The sequence below is a fragment of the Solea solea genome, chromosome 13, assembly GCF_958295425.1.
Source record: "Solea solea chromosome 13, fSolSol10.1, whole genome shotgun sequence".
NCBI classification, from domain to species: Eukaryota; Metazoa; Chordata; class Actinopteri; order Pleuronectiformes; family Soleidae; genus Solea; species Solea solea.
The window spans coordinates 27334045-27342519 of record NC_081146.1 but is presented as its reverse complement, the minus strand read 5'-3'; positions in this window follow the sequence as shown (position 1 = coordinate 27342519).

Below are 8475 nucleotides of genomic sequence, written 5' to 3'. Positions count from 1 at the left end.
TCTTCAGTCCTAATGAAGAACATCTTGTCCTAAGTTGTTGGTGAAGCAGCAGACTGCTCTTCCTTCACAACAGCGCTGGTGACTTTCCTGTTCAGTGTTCACTCGTCGGCGCTGCAGCACAATCTCCACACAACAGCACGTTTGCACTCTGCAGAGCGAAACGCCGCTGGTTCAAGAGCGTTTCTCAACAAAGAAAATCACCATCTCACAATGCAAGGGAAACCTTTTTGACTCGACAGTCTTTCAGTGAAAAAGTGATTCCACTTCTTACACACAGTACGTTTTAGACTGTGACTCAGCAGGTCTTTCTGGTTTAGAAACCTCCACTCGTGCTTCCTCTCAAACATGACGAGGCTGTTCTGCATCTCACTGAAGACATGGCTGCAAGTGAAGGAGCACAGGAGGTGCAGATCCACTCCTGCATTCATCAGTGACTCAGAATACACTGAATTCAGCTCTCTTATCTGAGGACAATCACTTTCATACAATGCTATGGTTGCAAAGCCCCTCTCTTCCAACATGACTGTGGCCCAGTGCACAAAGCAACATGGTTTGATGGGTTTGGTGTGGAGGAACTTGTCTGACCTGCACACAGCCCTGACCTCAACCCCTTCAAGCAGCTTTAAGAGGAACTGAGTCAGAGTCAGGTCGTCTCGTCCAACATCAGCGGCTGACCTCGTAAACGCTCTACAGAATGAATGGACACAAATTCACATAGAACTTTAAAATCTTGATGAAAGTCTTCAAAGATGTGTGGAAGCTGTAGTAGCTGCAAACGAGTCACCATCCTTATTAAAGTGCTGTTTGTATGTGTTTGAATAACGTCATTACTGTCCCTGCTGGAGTAACGCTCATTCTGTGACTTCTGTGTTTACAATCCTTTGTTTGGATTGAACGTAGTGACACACATTTACTAAACGATGCAGCATTTGTGAGCCAAAAAAGCGGATTTTCTCTATGGACTGTGTGTGTGTGTGAGCGAGTGAATGTTTTCCAGTTGGAAAATTGTGGGAAAAAATATTCTTAAAATATCATAGACTTAAGTCTTACTCATATGTCTCATAAGTCTGACTGTGTGAGAGTTCAGTGTCATGTGATACGACGAAGACTTCTTTCAGTTCATTTTCTTGACTGAGTGCTGATGCTGAGTAAAAGCCATTCCTCTGCCATGTGAGTATAGTTCCACTCACATGGCAGAAGGGGAAGGGAGTGCTGAGTCATGCTGAGTCGTGCTGAGTCACAACGACACAACGTAGCATGGCGTGGCATAATGTAATGTGGCAATGCACAGCATAACATGGTTTAATGCTGTACGCAATGTACCAGTCTGTCCTCTAGGGGGAGCATGACAGAAAATAATTGAGAACTAATGTAATGGTGTAATGTAACATAGCATGAGAAGAACATTAGAATGAGCATGGATATTATAACACTCTCATAGCTACACACAATCATATACAACAGCTTTAGGGGATTTCCCCAGACAACAGTAAAGTTGGGGGGAATCTTCTGGAATTTTGGGGGTAGAAACCAGGAGCCCCCAAGAGAATATCAGTATTCAAAACCACCAAAATGCTGTTGAGCAAAGGTTCAACACACACACACACACACTTACCCTTACCTTAACTATCACCACTAAGGGCCCAGCCTTAACCCTAAGTCTGGATTCCATGTCTTTAGAGGCCTCTAACCCTAACTCTGAACCTAACTCATGTAATAGTTGATGATATGGGGACTTTAATATGAATATACAGCACAAGAGAACTCAGAGGGGAACTTTCCGTGGCATAGACTGATTTAAATTAGAAAGTGAATAAAATGTCTGTCTGCACAGAAGAAACAAATCAAAAGTGAAAGCCTGGTCCAGTCGACTACAGGTTGTGATTTTCACTCTTACTGTATGTGAAGTTCAGCCCAGATGAGATTTTCCACATGTTTTTATGTTTTTGTGTTTTGATGAAAGCAGCAGTGCAGACACTACAACACAACAAGAGACATTGGAGCTTATTATTAATCCTGGATTTGAATAAGACAGCAGAAGCCTGAATTAAATTCAGATACATTGTAACGTTTGTGGAGGGCTGTCAATTTTTATTTTAGTATATTTGAATCACCTCACATGTAGTCAAGTCATCCAAACTAAAAGCATGTTCGTGTTACATATGAGAAGAATATAAAACAGACAAAACTAGCGATGCACCCTGAGAATATTGTCTTATAAAAATGTGTTTACTTTTTATTTCAAAGTGAATCACTGAGGAAGTTTAAGAGTAAACATAAGAGCATGTGACGAGATAAAAACTGTTCCCTGATCCTGTTCCGTTCAGTGCTCGTCCTATAGATCGCTGCACATGTAATTCTTCAATTTGTACATGTTGAATTTTAGCATCACAGTACAGTGCAATCTTCATTTAATGTATAGAACAACACTGAAACACTTACAGTTTGAGGCGATGATCAATGTAGAGATGGAGACCTCCTGTCTGAAGCAGTCTGCACTCACACACAAGCTGATGATGGAGGAACTGATCCCATATTGAGGATGTAGTCAAAGGTAACCTTTCAAATACTTTAAAACAAAGTAACCTTTGGTGCAGCGCTGTGTTTAGAGTGTCTGAATGTCTTTGGACAAGGTGATGGACCTCACGTGGTCCAGTGGAATAGCTTCAAAGGAACAGGATGTTCATGGAGAGTACAACAAAGTTAATGTTAAGATTCAACACAAAATAGTTTTGTGTTGAATCTTAAATTGAACTGAAACCTTGTGAAAGCAGCAGGTTAATGTCACATGTTTACACTCATGCATCCTCATGTACACAGGCCTGCATCTTGTTCTGCTCATGGGGGAAAATAATGGTTTATAAAACCCATAATAACTTCTGCCAGTCATCCATAGTCATTATATTGGTCGGATCTTTCAACCTCAGTTTTGAAACATGTTGTAATGCAGAGGATTTCAGTGAGCTGCAGTAATATATTTACTCCACTGGAGGGCAGTATAGATAGTTTTGTGCCAGGTGCAGCAAAGCCATCTTATCTTATCAGGAGAAATAAGAACATTTACTGTAAAAGGTAATCTGGTGATTTTACACGTATAATTCACTCATTTACTGCTTTATCTTCACACATGAGGGTTGCTGAGCCAATCCCAGCTGACACCCTGGACAGGTCTCCAGTCCATCACAGAGACGCACAACCATTCACGCCTACAGGTCATTTAATGTCCAATTAACCTCTGCAGGATTAGGACCACACATGCGAACATGCAAAGTCCACACAGAAAGGCCCTCACACCAGGTCATGACAGTAATAAATATAATAATATATATCTTTGTTTTGGAAAACGCTGGCCTCCTTAGTGAAGACCCACTCCTAATAAAAACAACAATTCATACATTCAGGCGATTGTACAAAAAAATCACATATTATAATATTATTATTATTATTATTGTTATTATTAATATTATTATTGTTATTATAATAATAATATTATATTCTTTATCATCTATAATTATTATTTCTTTATTTCCAAATGGAAATCATTTGACTAAAATCTTACAAACAAGTCCTTTAAGTAATGAATTCTGAAAAAACTGTAACTACCTGTCATCACTCTACACACCTATTTGTGAGCAGATACAAGAAAAACTGTTACAACATGTATGGTTGTGACCTTTTGTGGGTGTTCCTGGGGGTATAAGTGTGTGAGTGTGTGTGTGTGTGTGTGTGTGTCGGGGGGGTGGGGCAGCAGCAGCGGGTGTTGCTTAAGCGGAGGTGGAGGCTGAAAAAGTTCTCCTCAGGTTGAGAGGCTTCGTCCCTCTGGAGGGTTTCTGCCTCTCGTCGACTTGTTCAGTGAAGTGACCGCACACTGAAGCAAAGTGGTGGAGGAGAGAGAGGGCGCTGCATGGCGTGCTTACATGTTCAGAGGTGTGTCTGTGTGTGTGTGTGTGTGTGTGTGTGTGTGTGTCTGTGTGTGTGTGTGAGAGTTGGGGGGGAGGTATTTGGACTGTGTATTTTACAGCTGTGTGTGTGCTTGTCTATGTCTGAGTGAATAAGGGAGAAAAAGAGGGTGTTGGGGGGGGGGGGGGGGGGGGGGGGCAGGTTCAAAAGTGTTGAAGCATAAAATCCCCTCTCTCCTTTTCTTTCTGTCTCTCTGTTGCAGGGCCAGACGCACAGCAACAGCAATTTGTGCGATTTCACAGCTCAATGGATCCTTAAAAGTCTGACAGCATTGTGCTGGGGAGGGGGGAGAGGTGGGGGGGGGAGGGGGAGAGAGCAGCGATTGAAGGAATGAGGAAGAGTGCAGCGATGGAGGGATGGAGAGCGTAAGAGGGACGGTACAGGTGTCACCTGCCTCCAGTCTGCTCTCTGTGCCTTTAAACAATGAAGTGATAGAATGACTCAAACTTCATAGTTGTTAGTTGTGTTCATTCAAACCTCTCATGTCGTCTCCAGCAGTTCAACATCTTTCTCTTCATCAAGTCACGCTTGTCATTGTCACAGAGCACAATTTAGGATTGAAATATTTACTTCTATTGTTCTATTGTGTACATATGTTTATACAGTATTTGACTTTTCTTACATTCCTAATATAGTCAATGTATTTTATTATTATCTAAAGAAAACTGAGAACACATAACAAATCACAAGCAGTTTTGTTTTAATCTAGTGTCGTCGTGTATACGTCGATGCATTCTTAGCAAAATTTAAAAAGAAAAAAGAATGACCTTTATACCTAATCTCAAATTTGATAATTCTCTGAAAATCTGCCCTGATTGAAAGTAATCTTAGCGTTTGCCCGTCATCAGGTTTTAATCCACCCATTGTCCTCTTATCTTTAAATGAAGCTCTAATTGGGTGGTCATTAGTTTGATGGGGACATGACTTACAACCTCCAAAAGGGGTCGCGACCTTTGAGGACCACCACCGTCCTCAGACAACGTCCTACGCCGCCTCCATGTAAAGTGTTTATTTCCTATTTTGTCATTCAAAATGTCGCGCTGGCTTGTCGTTGTCTGTGTCTCATGACCTTGACTCTCGGTTTGAAAACCTGCCGCTGCAGTGGAGTGCGGGGACGGACGCTCATTGAGGAATCTGTCCATGCCCGTCGGTCTCTGGACAGACTGTTGTGAGACACCTGAAGACAGACGAGACAGATGCACTGCAGAGCAGATGAGATTCCAGAGATAGTGATTCAAAGCGTGGGTGAGTGCTCTTGTGACAGGAGATATCACCTGAGTGCTTTGTTTTGGTTGTGGGGTCAAGAGAGAGTTCGAGGAGGGAGCTTTGTTTTCCGCTGAGGGGGATCGGGACATCTGCACAGGCTTTGAAGAGGTCACACACAGGACAGGAACCGCTCGTAATCCTCCCCGCTTGGTCTGCAGGAGAGGATTTGGACCTCTGCTCTGTCCCACACACACACAACAGTAGCTAATTGAGTGGCGGTGCTCTGATCACTTCCATGTAAAAAACCCTGCATGTTTTCACAGGCTTTGAAGTCTGACCAGGAAATCCCTGTTACTTTAGCTGCGGTCATCAACTGTACCTGTCGTGGGATTATCCTCCAACACACGACGACATGACAGTCTCTTTGTTACATAAACTGGGTTCAAGTGAACGGAACCAAAGGTTATTTAAGTCCTCCCACTTTTACCAAAGTTAAGAAAACACACATTGTTAGGGACACAGGACACACCTGCTGCTGATGAACGACTACTCACTGAATATTTTCTGTGCACATTATAGATCCCAGGAGATAAATACTGAGACCAACAACCAGTCCATGGTTAAAGTCTCTTAAATCACTGTCTCCCTCATTCTGAACAGTTTGTCTTGACCGTGTCTAAATCCACGTGTGTTGCAGCTGAACACGTGACGAGGAAGAGAAATTCAATGATATAATAATAATAATAATAATAATACATCTACCTTTAAATGATGGTCTGTATTTATGAAAACTACATTTATACTATAGTGTTTGCCATTCACCCATTCACTCACACATTCATACAGCACATCTATCATATGTCTTTACTTCCCAGTCACATGGTGCAAGGCGACGATAAGTGTCTGCCCAAGGACACATTGGCATGAAGACACTCGGGGATCAAACCCACAACCTTCCAGTTAAAAGACGACTCACTCGACCACTGAACCAGTTTAGAGTGTCCAGTCATGTGGGAGGAACCCGGAGAACCCGGAGAACCCATGTGGACCCATGTGGACACGAGGAGAACACGCTAACTCCTCACAGAGGGGGAGCCCTTCTTGTAGTGAGGCAACAATGCTATTCACTGCACCACCGTGTGAGCACTGCTATGATTCATGGAGCATGAACTTTTATTTCTTTTTTCACGAATGGGTGACAAGTCATCCTGGAGCTGTTCAGTCACCGTGAGAGTGAAACCTTCAACCTGGTGGTGACACCCACTGACAGTCACCAGGATTATGTATCATCTATTTAGATGAAATCCATTTTTAGCTTTGTGTTCTTGAACCCTGGTGAACCAACTGCGCTGCTCTATTGTGCTTCTCTTTCAAACCATCTTATTTATTATGATATTTTTATTTATTCTCCAATTTATTCACAAGTTGTCGTGAGTCACAAACAGGGATACACAATATCGGACTTGCTGATATCCACTGAGCCACTATATTGGACTGATAACAGATACCGATATACAGTATATCCATTTATGTCCACATTGTGTAAAATAAATAAACATAAAACGTTATAGTTGGTGCAGGCGATAGCATCGAAGTCAAGGAGGTAGCAGCTTGTTCATATCACAGGATCTTGCCGTGTTTAAAGCCAATATCAACCTGAGACTGATAATATTGTGCAACTGTATTTATTTCACCTTTTTCAGTTCACTTATCTTTTGTAGTACTGTTGATTATGAGCCAGCTCGTTAACATAAAAACAAGGTGTAAGTTTGTTCAAATAATGAATTTATTTTATAGAATATGAGGTGGAAAAAACAACGTAGCAGTGGATGCTGTTCAAACTAAACACAATGCAACCACAACAGGACTCTTATCAATGAATGAAACAACCCATAATAATCTGTCCAGATTAAACCTATTCAGTCGCTTTATGTGCTCGATTTCCTTCTCTCTCACAATACAGTCTAAATGTGACTCCGCATCACGCCAGGATCAGGGTTTATACTCTATATTGTTACTAAATGCATTCAGTTCTTGCTCATTATGTCACAGATGGAAGTATTTTTTTATTGTATATCATTCTTATTCTTCTGTGCACTCTTTGTTTCCACTTAGTTTTTACAGGTAGTCGTTCAAACAAAAGAAAGGAAAGTATTGCTGAATCTGCGTGAATGGTCAAACTTTGCTTTTTGTGTCGTAATGACAAATGCACTGGAAACACACACTGATGAATTGTCAGTGTCAGTATCAGCATGGAGACGGTTCAGTTATTACAGAGAGGCTGCTGCAGCACTGCCCCAGTCCACGTCTTTGTCCCTCCATCAGTGCCCCTCCCCCACCTATATGACATTACCATACAGGCTGAGAGTGTGTGTGTGTGTGTGTGTGGGGGGGGGGGGCGGTCAAGGGAAGGTCCTTGCCCTGATCAGCCAACTAGAAAACTCACAGGTTCAGCGGTCATGGATAAGCCACCCTATTGGGTGATTGGTCAGACAAATCAAATTAGCATCGCCCTCATAATCCCCTCTTTAACCACCGCCCATGAAGAATTTGATCAATGTCATTAATACTGTTTAGTATTAATCTGAGTCGTAGACACTGTATGTAGACAAGTCTATCACACAGTGTAAATGTCTTCTGGGGCCACATTAAGACCCAATGAAGTCTTTACATTTGTCAATAATGTTACTGTAACAGCATATGAAACAAATGTTTGTGCTTTGTTCAGCCAGTAATCTGACGTAAACTAGAAACTCAAAAAATAAGAAAGTTATTAACAATAACAATAAACAATAAAGTGCAACATGAACTGATATTAACTGCATTAGACTTGGTTTGATTTGGAACCAGAACCAGAACCAGCTGAATACGACTCAGTTTAAATACAACCGTCTGCACACATAATCATAAATACAGTATTTGAAAGATTTGTAATTCTCTGAGAGGTCGACACAGTCATCACTGAAGTGAAGTTTAATGATGAGCTCCTCATATGAGTGGTAGCCGGGTTTTGCAGTAGTTTGTGGATTATTCCACTGCACAACATTGTTTTTTGTTTTACAAATGAAAATCTCACATTTCCTTCTTGTATTAATCTTAATTCTTAATTCTGCAAGAGGACGATGGAAGTGACCCGCTCCGTGTGGATTGAAATTGTGTCGCACAGACTCACATTGATGTTGGCACTCGGCTTAACTCATCATTTTATCTCCTTCCACAACTGTGACCTTGCACACCACCAGCATTTGGAAAGTAATGATTTATCTGCCAAATAAATGTGTTGGCTCCGTTGGAATGTGTTTAAGGTGT